General features: G+C 42.2%; 2 protein-coding genes across 5 annotated transcripts in view; one reads left to right on the forward strand and one right to left on the reverse strand.

Annotated features, from left to right (window-relative positions):
- Nucleotides 1-15,081, reverse strand: part of LOC135125191 (autophagy-related protein 16-1) — a 408,090-nt gene that overhangs the window by 348,903 nt on the left and 44,106 nt on the right. The gene's annotated exons all lie outside the window — the stretch shown is intronic.
- The window catches only part of LOC135125189 (EGF-like domain-containing protein 2), a 42,453-nt gene that overhangs the window by 1,941 nt on the left and 25,431 nt on the right, over nucleotides 1-15,081 (forward strand). The window contains exon 2 of one of the 2 annotated variants that reach the window (XM_064050577.1): nucleotides 11,842-11,869. The exons of the other annotated variant lie outside the window; for it this stretch is intronic. The gene's annotated coding sequence lies outside the window, so the exon portion shown is untranslated. The remainder of the gene's footprint in view (nucleotides 1-11,841; nucleotides 11,870-15,081) is intronic. 2 annotated transcript variants of the gene reach the window in all.

The following is a 15,081-nucleotide window of genomic DNA, read 5'->3' on the forward strand; positions in this document are numbered from 1 at the left end:
CCAAATTCAGTTTTATCTTAGCAGATACTAACCCCGCCCACCCGCCCTCTCGTTTCTTAGAGAGTATCTCATCTGCCAAAATCAGTCTTATCTTAGCAGGTACTAGCCCCGCCCACCCACCCTTTTTTTTCTTAGAGGGTATGTGATTTGCCAAAGTCAGTTTTATCTTAGCAAGTACTGATGACTAACTTTTACAGAAAATGATCAAAATTTGGAAACATTACGTGCGTACTTATACGCACAAGCCAGGAATTTTGAACATCTTTTCTAGTGTTTAGTTAGTTATCTTTTAATGAATTTTTCTGATGTTGTTTTTTTTTTGTTTATAATTTATAAATGTCTTATTAAATGTTTTCTTGGTTTATTTGTTAATGAAAAATAACAGCTTGTTTTTTTAATAACAATGCACAACGATTAATTAAATTTGAAGATCATTCGAAATTAAGATTGCGATTTTTCAAAATTTTATTTCACCATAAATTAAATGCAGATTAGATAACTCAATGAAAATCTGTAGAGTCGGTTTCCCAAGTGCCATTAGTGCAGCATATTTTAAATCCTCAGGAATCAGTAGCTTGTAGATTAAGGTTTAGCTTCAATACTCATTTCATTATTAAATGGCCACAACATTATTATTACTATTATTATTTTACACAAGGTAGCACTCAAAACAGTCTGTCTTTATTTACTTTTCAAATTTGTCCACAGAAAAAAAATCTAATAAATTTTAAACAGGTGGAATTCCGCAGGGAAGCAGTCCTGTGTTATTGCTGGTTTTTATAAACGACTTAATTGTAAATATTAATATAGGAGTGGAATTTTCGCCGTATGGTTGCCTCGTTAACAAAAACCTAATTGCAAGTCGAGCACGACAAATACAAAATAAATGACTCACAGACCTACAACAAAGGAAGGTACAAATTCGCGGTTTTAGCACGTTCTTAAAACGCGAACCGAACAACGGTCAGTCGTAACCGCAGAAATTACCAAAATACATAAACACCAACCAAACGTCGAACAATAAATCTTTTCATTGATACGTAAGCTAACGGACTTGATGCACCGTAAGCGGCTATAAAATGATTATTCTAATAGATTCCCGAGTCGTGTGTACAACTCCAACATTGTAATATTAACTGCGACCGTAGCTCAAGAATCTGTTGACGCACAACGGGTACATAGGTACAAAAATGCAACAAGCCGACGCAGCTATTAAAAGCAAGTGGAGCTCGAAACTGTGGCAAATCCGGCAGGCGAGCGCAGCGAGCTGTGTGAATCGAACGCAAACTCCATTAGGACACGGTCGCGTTGTATTAATAACAATAATGTTGTTTGCGCGTCCTTTCAGCCTTCATCCCTGCATGATCCCGCACATATGTTAGTGTCCAGTCTTCCCGCTTTCCCGAACCCATCTGCCCCCATTAATCTTCCCAACAATAAGGTCGGGCCTGCGATACGCATCTTCCTGGCGTGTGAAGGAGTTCGCTAATGAAACCGGAGCATTACCGTTACCGGCGCGCGTGTGGGAGTTCCCCAGGTCGCACGATCTGCCATCCGTAGGGTTGACGCACCAGGTCACACACCACACACACGTCCATCCACTTGATTAACTCTTCCCCCGTTAATTACCCGCTGCATTGTATTAACCAATTCGTAGCGATTAGCGGCTAACGAAGCCCATATTCGGGCATTTCCTTTCGCGGCGTTTTAATCTTTCAATAACGACCATTACGCGATTGACGCGGCTTGGACGTACATCACTTTGCGGTATGACGAGCTTTTAACATAAATCAAAGCGTCAGAAATCGGCTAAAAACGATTAGACAGCGGAACGGGCCAAAAAAAGGGGGTTGTCAATCTGGTATTTTACGGCGCGGGAGATTTCACGGTCAATTTGAGGCGTCGGATGCGCTAACGACGACGCACTCATAAATCGAAGACGGTTTGTGCGGGAGACGACTTAATTGAGACCGCAGCCGTAAAAATGTAACGCTCCCGGAGGACGAGGGGAGCGCTCGACAATTATTAATTCGGCCTTGGCCCGTTTTATGGCCTTTTAGTCGGGGGCGGCACGGAGTTGTAATTTTTTACCAATCGGGACAACAAAAATCACCACCAGCCACTTATGCATCGGGTCCTTTTCTTCAAATGATGAAGAAATGAGTGAAAGTGAACGACTTCGTTCTACGGGTACTAAAACGAACCTTTTGACTATGATAATGATAATAATAAGTGAAGTTTGCGGAAATAGCCAGTCGTGCGGTAGCTCCTTTTTCGAGCGCCGAAATCTGTTAAAGCTGTTTACCTCCAGCTTTAGCCCACATTCCTCACTCTCGAGAAGTGTGCCACATGACAAATTTATGTAACGCAGACATGAATATCAAACGCGGCGTCTCACCCACGCTCCGCGCACAAAATAACTGTATTATCCTCTTGTTGGCAGTTACCAAATCGGAAACGTCGGGACCAATACGGCATGCCCACTCGGCAAGTTCGCGTCCAAGTGACCCGCAAACCCACCGGTTTCCACCGTAACCTGACCTTGGATAAACCCGCGTGGATAAACGGTAGTTGCGATTTTTGCACAGGCACCAATTAAAATTTCCATCCGTCGGGCCGCACAAGAATGAAAATCCCTATGCGTTCCGTCGCAGCCGCTATGCGTTCTCCCGAATTCCGCTTATCGGGCGATCGCATTTACTGTTAGTGAAATTTCGGTTTCAGGCTGACGGGGAATTTCACGAGCTGGTTTTGGCGGTTTGGCCGGTGCGTGAACGTCCGTGTCGTAAGAGGTTAAGCTCGGCCGGTCGTTTGACCCTGTTGCAAATGCAACTTACAGTTACGATTGTGGTGATCTAATAACATTCCATTGTCGCATAATGGGACTGCGTAACGCGATGAGAACCGCAATTCTAGGCCAGGCGGTTAATTATTATCATTTCGCCGCTTAACCAATTCCTAGATGAAAAATCCAGAGTGGAAGCCCGCCTATTCTAAAAAGTAAAAGTCGACATAGCTGTGGCGGGTTTATGAATGGTGCTAGCCCAACGCGAGAAACAATAAGCGAGGAACTCATCACACCTGCCCGCTTTGAATTGCTGCTCGAAAAAGGAAAAGAAGCAGACGCTCGTAAATATCTCCCAACATCATTAAAATCATGTCCGGCACTCCTATTCAGTCTTTGTGTATCGCGTCGATGTTCGATTTCGATTCCGCAAACAATGCGCCTGTTGGAAATGGCCGTGCCATGTGTCAAAGCTCCGGTAATTTATATTTGGTATCTGGAACGCCCGGAATGCGAGAATCCTTCACTGATGGCGTGGATCCACCCTTCAGTTCGGATTCCGTATCGCGTATAATTCCGCAGCTGGATTTTCGGAAATCTCGCCCCATCTAATAAGCGTGATGCAATCAGCACTGCGTTTAGTGTAGAAAAACACGCTAAACAGCGCCTATTAACGAACCATGTAATTACCTCGCCGACGCCGCTGTCATGTTTTGATCTCGAGAGGTCGCTTTCGTTACTGCGAGTGTCGGATTTTTTCGGAAGCCCGCTGAGACTTACAAATACACAAAGCACCCCGTCGAGAGCGTGCAGCTACTGTGTGGTGTCATCCACCTCTAACCCCTGACCGACGAGCCGCCCGTTTCACTCACTTTTTTTCCGAGACGAGATATAAATTATGTCCGATGGGAATTCTACGATCGACATTTGCATTTATTACTATTGTTACTAAACAATAATATTGTGCACCGAGCACGACCGCGTCGTGTTGTTGCTGTGATGGTCGTAATGCTAAATCAAGTGATATTCGCCAAAGAGGAGAAATATGTTGCATATTTGTTCCGTCGCCGAGGAGCGTTCCGAGGGTTGACGATACCGACTAACACGAGATTTTTCACTGCGATCCCTAGACTTACTCTCATTTCATAGATACAGTAATTGTGGAGAGGATGAAAGAGCCAAGGGCAAGGCAGACTTATGCCGGTATTCTTAAGAATAATCAGATTAAAAATCGTTAAAGGTACAACACGAAATTATATACCCACCACTCAGTAGGGCTTCTTAGACGGCATATCTCCTAGTTCCATTATTACCGTCCAAATTATCCAGGAAGAACATTTTTAGGCATTTCTAAATTTGATTTATCGAATAGAAGCTTCAAGGTGGCCTCCAACAGAGTGTAATTTGAGGGTGCCACAAGGATCGGTTTTAGGTCCCTTTCTCTAAAGTATATTGCGCCCGCTTATGACTAATAATAATCTTGGGGGCCCCTTGTGTCTTTTTAAATGTAACAGAGTCTCCAGGGCTCGTGTGCTTTTGTTAATCTAGCTGAAAGGATTTCAAGTGACTTTTCCCCAAATGTAAAGAATCTCGAAGTTTCGTGGTTTTGAATTTGTGATTTATGAATCCATCTTGGTTTGAGTATGCGTCCGTCTGTATTTAAGAATTTAATCTCGGCGTTACCTAGTGCCTTTTTAGCATGAAAGAATCTCTGGGACCCCAAGCCATTTTTTTCCTCAAATGTAAAAGAATCTCGGAGGTTCGTAGTTTCTGTACTGATAGTTAACGAATCCGCCTTAATTTAGAGTACAATAATGTTGCGGCGGCCTATATTTAATAATATTCTCGGGGATCACTAGTCCTTTTTTAATGTGAAAGATTCTCCAGGAACCAAATGTTTTCGTTTAAGCGAAATAATCTTCAGGGCTCCAAGTGATGTTTTCCTCAAAATGTGAAAGAATCTCGGGGTTCTTATTTCTTGTATTTGTGGTTTATGAATCCGTCTTAACTTGAGAATACATAATATAGCGTCAAAATAACAGATTTGGTAGATGACCTACTCCCTAAGAAAATAACGGGCGGGCGGGCGGGCTAGTACTTGCCAAGATAAGACTGATTTTGGCAAATGAGCTACGCTCTAAGAAAATAAAGGGTGGGTGGGCGGGGCTAGTACTTGGCAAGATAAAACTGATTTTGGCAAATCATATACCTTCTGAAAAAATAAAGGGTGGGTGGGCGGGGCTAGTACTTGCTACGATAAGACTGATTTTGCCAAATCATATACCTTCTAAAAAAATAAAAGGTGGGTGGGCGGGGCTAGTACTTGCTAAGATGAGACTGATTTTGCTAAATGGTTTTTTTTGCTAAAAGTTTGTGGTTGTTGATCTACAATTTAAAAACCGTGCTGATGCTCCGATATATAACTTTTCACTACAGGATAGATATAAGAATGTAGAATTAATTCCAAAATTTTAGAAAATTTGGAAAGGAGGGAAATCGGTCTGTAATTTTCAACTTTAGGTGCATCACTGGACTTCAAGACATAATGATAATCGTGGAGTTCTCTAGCGCCTATTTAATGTCAAAGATTTTTCGAGACCCGAGCGTTTTTTTTTTTAACAGTATAATCTTCAGGGTTCCAAGTAATGTTTTCCTTAAAATGTGAAAGAATCTCGGGGTTTCTAGTTCTTGTATTTGTGGTTTATGAATCCGTCTAAACTTGAGAATACATAATATTCGGCTAAAATAAGACTGATTTTGGTAATTGACCTACTCCATAAGAAAATACAGGGCAGGTGGGCGGGGCTAGTACTTGCCAAGATAAAACTGATTTTGGCAAATGAGTTACTCTCTCAAAGAATGATGGGTGGGTGGGCGGGGCTAGTACTTACTAAGATAAGACCGATTTTGGCAAATCATATACCTTCTAAAAAAATAAAGGGTGGGTGGGCGGGGCTAGTACTTGCTAAGATGAGACTGATTTTGCTAAATGTTTTTTTTTGATAAAAGTTTGTGGTTGTTGATCTACAATTTAAAAACTGTGCTAATGCTCTGATATATAGCTTTTCACTACAGGATAGATATAAGAATGTAGAATTAATTCCAAAATTTTAGAAAATTTAGAAAGGAGGAAAATCGGTCTGTAATTTTCAACTTTAGATGCATCACCGGACTTCAAGACATAAAGATAATCTTGCGTTCTCTAGTGCCTGTTTTTTGTCAAAGATTTTTCGAGGATCGAGTGTTTTTCTTTAAAGAACCTGAAAGATTATGTGTGCTCAAGTGCTTTTTAACAGTAATAATAATAATATCGGAGATCCCTAGTGCATTTTTTAATGTAAAAGATTCTCTGAGCCAGAGTGTTTTTTTTAAGAAGTTGAGAATACAGTAATGTTGCGGCCGCCTATATTTAATAATAATAACCTCGGGTGTCTCGAGTGTCTTTTTTAATGTGAAAGATTCTCCGGAACCTGAGTGCTTTTCAAAAGAAGCACAAAAGCGTTTTTCCCCTAAAATGTGAAAGAATCGGGGGGTTGATAGTTCCGTCACTAGTTTTGTGTCAACTCTTTGCACGTCTACAAGCAGGTACTTTTGCCATGAAATATGCAGCTTACCATAGCAAATCACCACTGCATTTTGATGTCAGTAAAAACCAGGCAAAGCGGATTAATTCGAAATCCAATTCATTCTACTCGTTTTTATGAACGTGGGGCATATTATGGAGGCATCAAAGTATATAATAACCTGCCACTTTACATTGCAAAAACGCTTCCATCATTTGATTTAAATAAGGATTAAAATGGTTTCTTATGGAAGGGTGTTTTACAATTCTGTAAATCGATGTTCTGGAATTACCTGCCTAATTTAGCTGAATGTAAAAGATCTATAGCAGTATCCATAACAATAACAAGAAACGCGGCTAGTATTCATGTCTGATATCTTCATCGGCTCATGGAATTAATTCGAGCGACCACCCTAAATTTTCCATAGTTGTTACCTGGCGGCGGTCCCTATCTGGACATAAGTGTTGTTTACGATCAATTATTTAACTTCCGCGGCACACGAACTCCCAGTCTTCAACATTTGCGTCCGCCTATTCCGTGTAGTGGACATTTACCTGTAGGTCCGTGTTTAGAGATTACACGGGCTTAATTAGTCCCCCGTCTCGATATAGAGTTTTCTTGAACTATCCACTCGACGTACCCTTTTTCATTAGCCAGCGTCAAGAAAATCGAATGAGCTGCCGCAGGATAATTAATTTTTTTCGCAATTTTCTTGCCGCAGTTCGGCTTAAAAAAAATGACAAAACCTGCGTTTAGAAAGTAAATTTAACGTATAATGCGGTTTTAATGGCTATTTAATTAATTTTCTTGTTTTTACTAGCTGCTCATAATTGAATTAAATCGCATCATTGATGGCACGCTCTACTGCGAGCCTCCGGCCTGTTCCAGGCACGGTCTAACTCAATGAACTATCCTTCCACTACTATAAATTGTTTTATAGCACACGACTGGAGGCTCATAGTTAAAATAACTCAAAACTAAACCCATGATGACATCAAATCCTCGAAAGTGCGTCTTTTTCCCAGTTGTATTCGTTAGGTGACGGGAACAGTTTAAGTCCATGATATTTAAGCTTGAGTGTCTCATTAAGGTTGCTATCATCATCACAGTACAGTTAGCGAGAAAGAGCATCGGAAAACAATAAGAATCTGGCTTGCGTGCCCTACCAGAATTACACTACGCTCATTGTGAACGTATACCGTGTGAAGAAATTCTTTTTGCTCGGCGTCGTCTAACTGTACTCATCTTGTTCGAAATAGAACGCACTTGGCGTCTGAAAAAATAGCAAAACTGCTCGCACTAATTAATAACCCAACGGAAACGATCGGCGTAATTATTAGCATTTCAATACAGTCGGTGGTCATAAAGTAGTAACAGAGCATCTAAGTGCCCCGTAATTGCTAATTACCCGCGGACACAATCACAAAAACTGCAGTCAAATCTTTAATTACAAGTCTAATTAGCAGAAAACACACGACACGAAATTAATTTTATCGATGTTTTTTCCGAAAGCGAAAAAGCGGAGGCCGCGAGGCAAACGCCAAGATTAATGGAAGTCCTCTGGTTTTTTCTTGTTAGATGGCCAAGTCGTCACTAATTCCGATCGAAATTAATAAAACGTGTCCAAATCACTTAAACGGCGTAACCAAAACCATTAGCGAAATGGATTAAGTTGGTCTGCTTCTCAAAGTTAATGATACGTTTGTCCCGGCCAAAACTGGTCGACATGAACATGAAGTGACTCGAAATTCACAATCACTGCCTTTTGTGTGGTCTTTCTCATGATGCAAACCGAATTCCTAATCACACAATGTTTAGTCTCAAACTCGGCGTCGCTTAAAAATTCAATTGTCGGTGCACGGTCTGAATATCAATCATCCAACAATATAGTTTCATTATTGTAGCAGGTTGTATGTATAAGTAATTGCATTGTGTATTTTAACAATGCGATCTTCGCTCGACCAGTTATTAATCGTTGTCCCATTATGTGTTTTATTGAATGCTGCCGATGTACACGTCTCGTTTTCTATGCATAGCGACATAATGAAACATGCCAGCAATATACGATTCGAATCTATCGTCCGATCCGAGACTTAACGACCCTCACAGGCATAATGCTTCATTTCTGGATCTACCAGAGGCGGTTCGTCAGCTTCACCTTAACGCCACCTCCTCTTCTAAATCACTCGACTCCATTACAGACCTCCTCTTTTTCTGAAGCCCGTGGGAAATACCACAACTCCGATCCAGAAATAATTTGACTGTGCGTTCATAACTCTCGCTGCAAGACGGCGAGATTTATGCCGGAGAAGACGTGAGCCCAATAAATACTTGAGCGAGCTGTGGTCATCCAAAGACACCTTCGACTTCCTTACGACCGCTGTCGACCATCGATAACCCGGCGGACACCACTAGTCGGGCACCATTTTTTTCAATTCTGATGCAGCGGTACAGCGGGAACACTCGCTTCCAAAAATCACGACACCGGATTTAATTCGGCGAGTTTTCCGCTTCAATTTTCCTAAGTAAATTCGATTTATTCCGTTTGAAGTTTTCTGATTTTTCGGTCGAGAGAGACGGCTTGATCCCGGGTCATTTTAAGCGAACGTTCCGACGCATTCAGCTGTCACAAGTTGGCGTCTGCTGACCACTTTAATCTCATTCAGCGAACCCGGACTATTGAAAGTTGTTTTGGGTTGCCATGGAGTTTCCTGTAAAACTGACAACTCGTCCGGAACTTCGGAGGCGTCGTCTCCTAATAATTTGCGTATATTTTTCGTAGTCGGTTTCTCTCTCCGTGAAAACGAACGCTGCAATGAAGACATCCGTCCGCCCGATTTGCATAAGAGCTTGTTTGTTTTCGCGCTGGCCCATTAAGACGGAAAAAAGCCGCAGTGCCGTTAGTTCTGGCTGTCGCTAACTCGCTAATTGCGACTGGTTCTGGTCCATATCGATTGCCTGCATTACTGAAAGTGTTCCGATGTCATATTTCAAAAACTTACTTACTGCAGGTGCGGTGATTTAGCGCCACTGATTCCGTCAAAGATATCGGCTGCATCTGAATGGATGGAAATTTTTGCATTTAACATTTTCAGTTCAGGTTCCAGAGCCTGATTTTTATCTAAACTTCGTTTATCTCCGGCTCAAAGTGAGGGTTATTATGCTGCTCTTTGAAGGCACGCGGATTTATGGGACGTCCGGGTCAAAATAACGGCCAAATCTACAAATATATGGCTCGGAATGCTAAGCATCGAACGCTTTTTAACCCTTCGTACGACGGATAACCTGCCCTGAATAACGATCAACAGCACAATTTTGAGTCGACTGGTAATTGATGCTAAGGCCATATCGTCCCTATTTATCTCGAACAACAGAGACTCCTTAGTGGCGCCCTGAGTGACGCCCGTGGAGAATCGCTCCGACGTTGACGTAATTATGTTTTTGCAGTCATAAATCAAAATATCGTCTTATCGGAAAAAACGGAACAAGAGATAATGTATATAATTCCGAGTCCGCTTCTCGATTATGACTCAATTACTTGGATTAATTGTGGCGAGTGGTATTTTCCGTGGCGCGAAATTTTGCAACGCTTACAGTTAGCCTTACGCCATTAACTCAGAAGATGATCAGCCGGTTATGAACCGAATCGTCTAAATTTCCATCCTTCCTATTGTGCTCTGTGAATCTCGCGTGCGTACGGTAATAGTAATTTATTTAATTACGTGTCCGAAACAGACGCCTCAACAATCGTCGCCGGATCCCTGTGGGAATCGTGTGCATGCCCGAAATTCAAATGCAAACGAGTTCAACGACACCTCCATGGTGCGGAGTCAGTGAGTCAAGGTGGCAGCCCGATAAGGAAGCGCGTATGTGCTCCTCCTTACCTGGTTTCGCTGCAAAAGCCTACGGATTTTTCAGGAATCTGCACAAATCACGTTCCTTAATCCACCGTAACGGTACAAACATTGTTTCGCAGAGACGATGAAGAGATATCCTTTCCAATATAATGGGATTTTTCATCGACTTTCGATGCATAGCCGCGATTAAGGTGCACCGCCGGCGGTCTTCATAACTATGAGGAAACACTCCGCCAAATTGAAAATGGTAATAAGATAGAGGAGCTCGGCTTGGTAAACGCATAAATCTTGAAAGGAAGCCCGATCGATCGCAGCGCCAGGGCCGAAAATTACAGTTAATACAGTCGCCGCCTGTGGTGCGTCTGCCACTTCGGAAAAACGCATTCGTGTACTGGTAATGTTCCGCAAGCGGCCTACTTAGGCACAGTTAGTAGCAGGAAATGACCAGTGCCGGCGCAAGGGCGCAATCTCGACCCAGCAGGCTAACCGTACCACTGCCAAAACTATGTATCGTGCTAATTATTCTAATGGGATAGGCAAATCCATCTGTAAGCCGATAAACGCTGTCAAATGGTGCCGGACCCATTAGAACTAATCGCCGATCGATACGGCCCCGATTCCGAATGTATCCCGAACGGAAATATTGTCTTTAATCGACGACATTCCGTCAAGCGACAAAATCTAGACCAGTATCGTTTGAAACGCGCTACTAAATCAAATTGTCGACCGAATCAGGCAATCGGTAGCCAATAAGTACATCAATCGCTTCCCTTTGTCCCATTAGCCGCTGCGTACGTCGATAACCGTCAATACATCGATTAAAGTAATTACCAATCCGTCTCCCGGCTCCCAAAATGGGTTAGTTGTAATTTGCAATCGCAGGACGCGTAATTAAATCGAATTTAACGGGATTTCAACTCATAGATCAATCTGTCGCTGCAGCCTGCTCTGGGTAGACGTCCGCCGGTCAAGTTTTTACCGATTTATTCAAATCAGCATCGACGTGGGAAAACTCGCTCGGTGATTTCCTGTTTAGGGAAAATATGGCGTGCATGACAAAACGCGCCTCATTAAATGCGTACGCACAAAGTACCATTTACATTAATGCGATTACGATTAATTTCTAGCCGAGGAGTCGTCGAACAGGAAGAGCGGACCGCCTCGGGACGCGAATTACGAGAATTTGTGAGTCTCATCTTTCCATGCTTGAAAAATACGGGTTCGTACGGTTTAAATAATTGACACTAAGTAAGGTGGATTACGGTATTTAGGGGCAATTAGGGCCGTTATAAATTCATGGTGTGGCAGTTCTTCAACAGGTCTTGAATTCTCCCCGACTAATTACCACCAGATCGATTTACTAGGAGATGACATATAATCAAGCGGTCGTACACTTCGATAGATTCCATTGAATAAAACGTGCGTCGGAAATTCGTTGGCACGCCAATGCGGAAAAGTAACAGCGTTCGATTGTGGGGACGATTAAGCTCCTGTAGAGCACGGACACGCCGTAATGTGAATTTTATACAACTGTTCATCTATTACATAACCAAAACATAACTGAACGCAGATCTTTTTTTGTCTATTGCGGCTTCGCTCGACGACACTGACTAAAACAGATTCTTTTCTTTTCCAGGTTCAGAGCCCTAGTTCGCTTCGTATAGGTGAGTTGTAGGCGACTGCTAGTTCAAAGAATCGCATTGTGTAGACATGGTTTACGCCGAAACGACAAAGATATAAACAAAACCTTTGCGGTAGAGATTTTAGTCAGAAAAAGTTGATTGATAAGTTGTAAGTAAGCGTGAAAAATTCCGGTAGATTTCGATTCCCTCTTCAAAAAATTTCAATACCTACCAATTATGTCATTCAAAAAGTTTCGGCTACTTCACGCTCGTTCAAGAACAGTTACGACTGCTAAAAAGCAGACAATGACGAAAAATTACACGCTGCTACCTTCTGAATGCTATATTTAATAACATTTTCGAGGAAGACGGCGATTTTTGGAAATTTTCAACCGCGGGAGCAGAAGACAGATGGGGCCAACAGAACCGGAAAGAACAATCACACACTGTTGAGTCCATAGCAACAAGTACCCTTTAAGACAGAAACCTAACGTATGCATACTTTATGCGCAAACCCTGAGTTTCATTTGGTCCGAAAAAACCTGACTTCCACTGGCTGTGCACTCAAGCGCCTAAAAACAATCAGTTTGTAACGGCGAGGGGACCATTCAGTACAGTTAATTGAATAAATTGTAAATGCGTAAAAAGTGAAACTGAAAAAGTCCCTATCTAAAAGTCGTAAAGCTTTCAGTCCATTGTTGTTGTTGCAACTTTCAGCTACTCCACGATCCGAGTTTTTCGTCATAATGGAGTCGCATTCATCCGCTGCACAATACAAGCCTCCGCAATAAAACTACCCAGTGCTTGATGGTGCACCACCATTGTCAGAAGAAAGGTGCAGCGTTTACAGAGACAACTTTAATTAGTCGTTGCATACATGAGCGTTTTCTATTGGTCTGTCCCGTGTTTTACGCCACGTAATGGATGTTACCGCAATGAAACGTTGATGAAGAGCGTGTCATTATAGTGTTAATTACGAAGACGGCTATCCTGGTGGTCGTTTCCTCTTCTCTCGGTGTGTGTTTTACCAGATCTGCCCCGATACGTCATATCGCTAGACATCACAAAAAAGCCCATAATAGAACCTGGCACCCACCTATTAATCCGCGACGCAACGAATCCCCGTAATTAATTAATTCACTATTCAATTATGCTAGCCTGGGGCGACCGACCACCATTCCATACATAAGCGCCTCGATCAAGATCCACCTGTATAAATCGCGTGCGAATCACACGGGACCGTTACCATCCAAAAAAGGAACCTTCGACCCATATTGTCAGCACCAAATCAACAAATAAAGGATCATTTTTCGTCTGTCAACAACAAGATCGTGAATAATCGATAAGTCACACCGGTCGCACGCTGGGAATCATTAATTGTTACCCGCTGCATGATTGGCACTGTCGACGCAGGAATCTCGAAGTTGACGACAAGCCTCGGCTCGAAACCGGTCGCACTTTCGTCAAACGGTAAACATTCGGCAGATGTAGCACTCGAGGTACTCGACGACAATTCAAATTTTGTTTTATTAACGTTCCGTTTCGTTTTATGGCTCGTGAATAGAGAGTTATTTTAGTGTACGCGCTCCGACCTGACAATTAAATTAGCCTACTGCGCCCAAAACCGCAAGTCTTGCACATAAATTAAATCACGCCTTATAATTCACATCATTGTTGCCGATAAAAGAGTTAGCGTTCCGCCTTTCGGAATAAATTCAGCACGTAATCGGCACGACCCCTCAATTCTCGGTCCGCGCCACAAATAACATGTTTTGACTCCTTGAAATACAGACTCCTGTTGTACATAAATATATGCGTATTTCAGTTACCCAATCTCGTTTACGAATGTTATTCGTTCCGCATTCGGCCCGACTACTTTTCTTGAATACGAAACGACCGGATAACGGGGTCCGGTGCATCACATAACAGTTTTTCTCGATCGGTGCACTTAATGGACAAGACCACCTTCGTTAATCGGCCAATTTGTCGACCCAAGAGACGCTAAAAGTAAAAGACGGCGAATTATTGGTCTCTGGCAGATGTTCACGATTATTTTAATGACGGTTCGGAGCGGTACAGTTAGGGACGAGAAGAATAATCATAATCATATGCTGCGCACCGGATAAATTAGACACACAGATGTCAATATTTACCTTGCGTTTTTTCACACACGACAAGCAAAAATTTAATAAACCCGAATATTAACCACGAAATACGAAGCGGCAATAGCCAAGCTCGAAAACACCGCGAGCGACCGTAAAGTGGTGCCGTGACCAGGATTATACATTGAAAAAGCGAGAATTTCCTCCCCAACACTCCCATTCCTAAAAAAACTGCACATTAATGCTAAAAACCAAAGCACCATGGGTGTCCAAATTTCGACATAATTAGTAGCTATGAAAATCACATTAGTATACACCGACACAATTTAATAATCCTCGGGGATCTTTCACTCTGTCCACATAGTGCGAGCAGCAGGAGGCCAACTTTGAAAACATTCCGCAAAGCAACTATGTATTTGCATGTAGTGGCCATAAAGTGGTGCCGTGACCAGGATCGCACGTCTAAAAACACATGAATTTCCGCCCTAATACTACCAATCTTAAAAAAAAGTACACCATTAGCTCTAAAAACTAAAGCACCATGGGTGTCCAAACAGACGACGATCAAACTCAGAGATAATTATTAGCTATGAAAATCACATTAGTATAAACCGAAAAAAAATAATAATCCCAAATATAATCGTTACAAACCTCGGGGACCTCATTTTACGCACAAAGTACGTTGAAAACATTCCGCGAAGCAACTGTTTGTACCTGGTGAGCATAAAGTGGTGCCGTGACCAGTATCATACATTAATAAACCGGTGAGTTTCCTCCCTAATACCGCGACTGTTAAAAAAACGGCACCATTAACGCTTCGACCTAAAACACCATGGACCTCCGAACAAACAGCGATCAAATTCCGCGATAATTAGTAGCTATGAAAATCGCATTAGTATTGTAGAATACAGTTAGTAGGCAACATTTTCGCCTTTTGATGAGAGCGAACGCACAATTAATCATATGTAAATCAAGTAGGGGCAAGTTGAAAGAGCACCAGTCCAGTACCGTACAGCCTGGTCTCTTTTATTTGTAGGTTAATGGTGCGTACGGCCGTTTAAATGCCGCAATAACAGTTCTATTTATGTAGTGTTGTTGCGTTACGTTTTAATCGTAGGAAACCAATTAAAACGCTGCTGCATATCTTGCTAG

Source organism: Zophobas morio, unplaced genomic scaffold, assembly GCF_036711695.1.
Source record: "Zophobas morio isolate AGI-343-1 ecotype UQ-CSIRO unplaced genomic scaffold, CSIRO_AGI_Zmor_V1 ptg000008l, whole genome shotgun sequence".
Lineage (NCBI taxonomy): Eukaryota > Metazoa > Arthropoda > Insecta > Coleoptera > Tenebrionidae > Zophobas > Zophobas morio.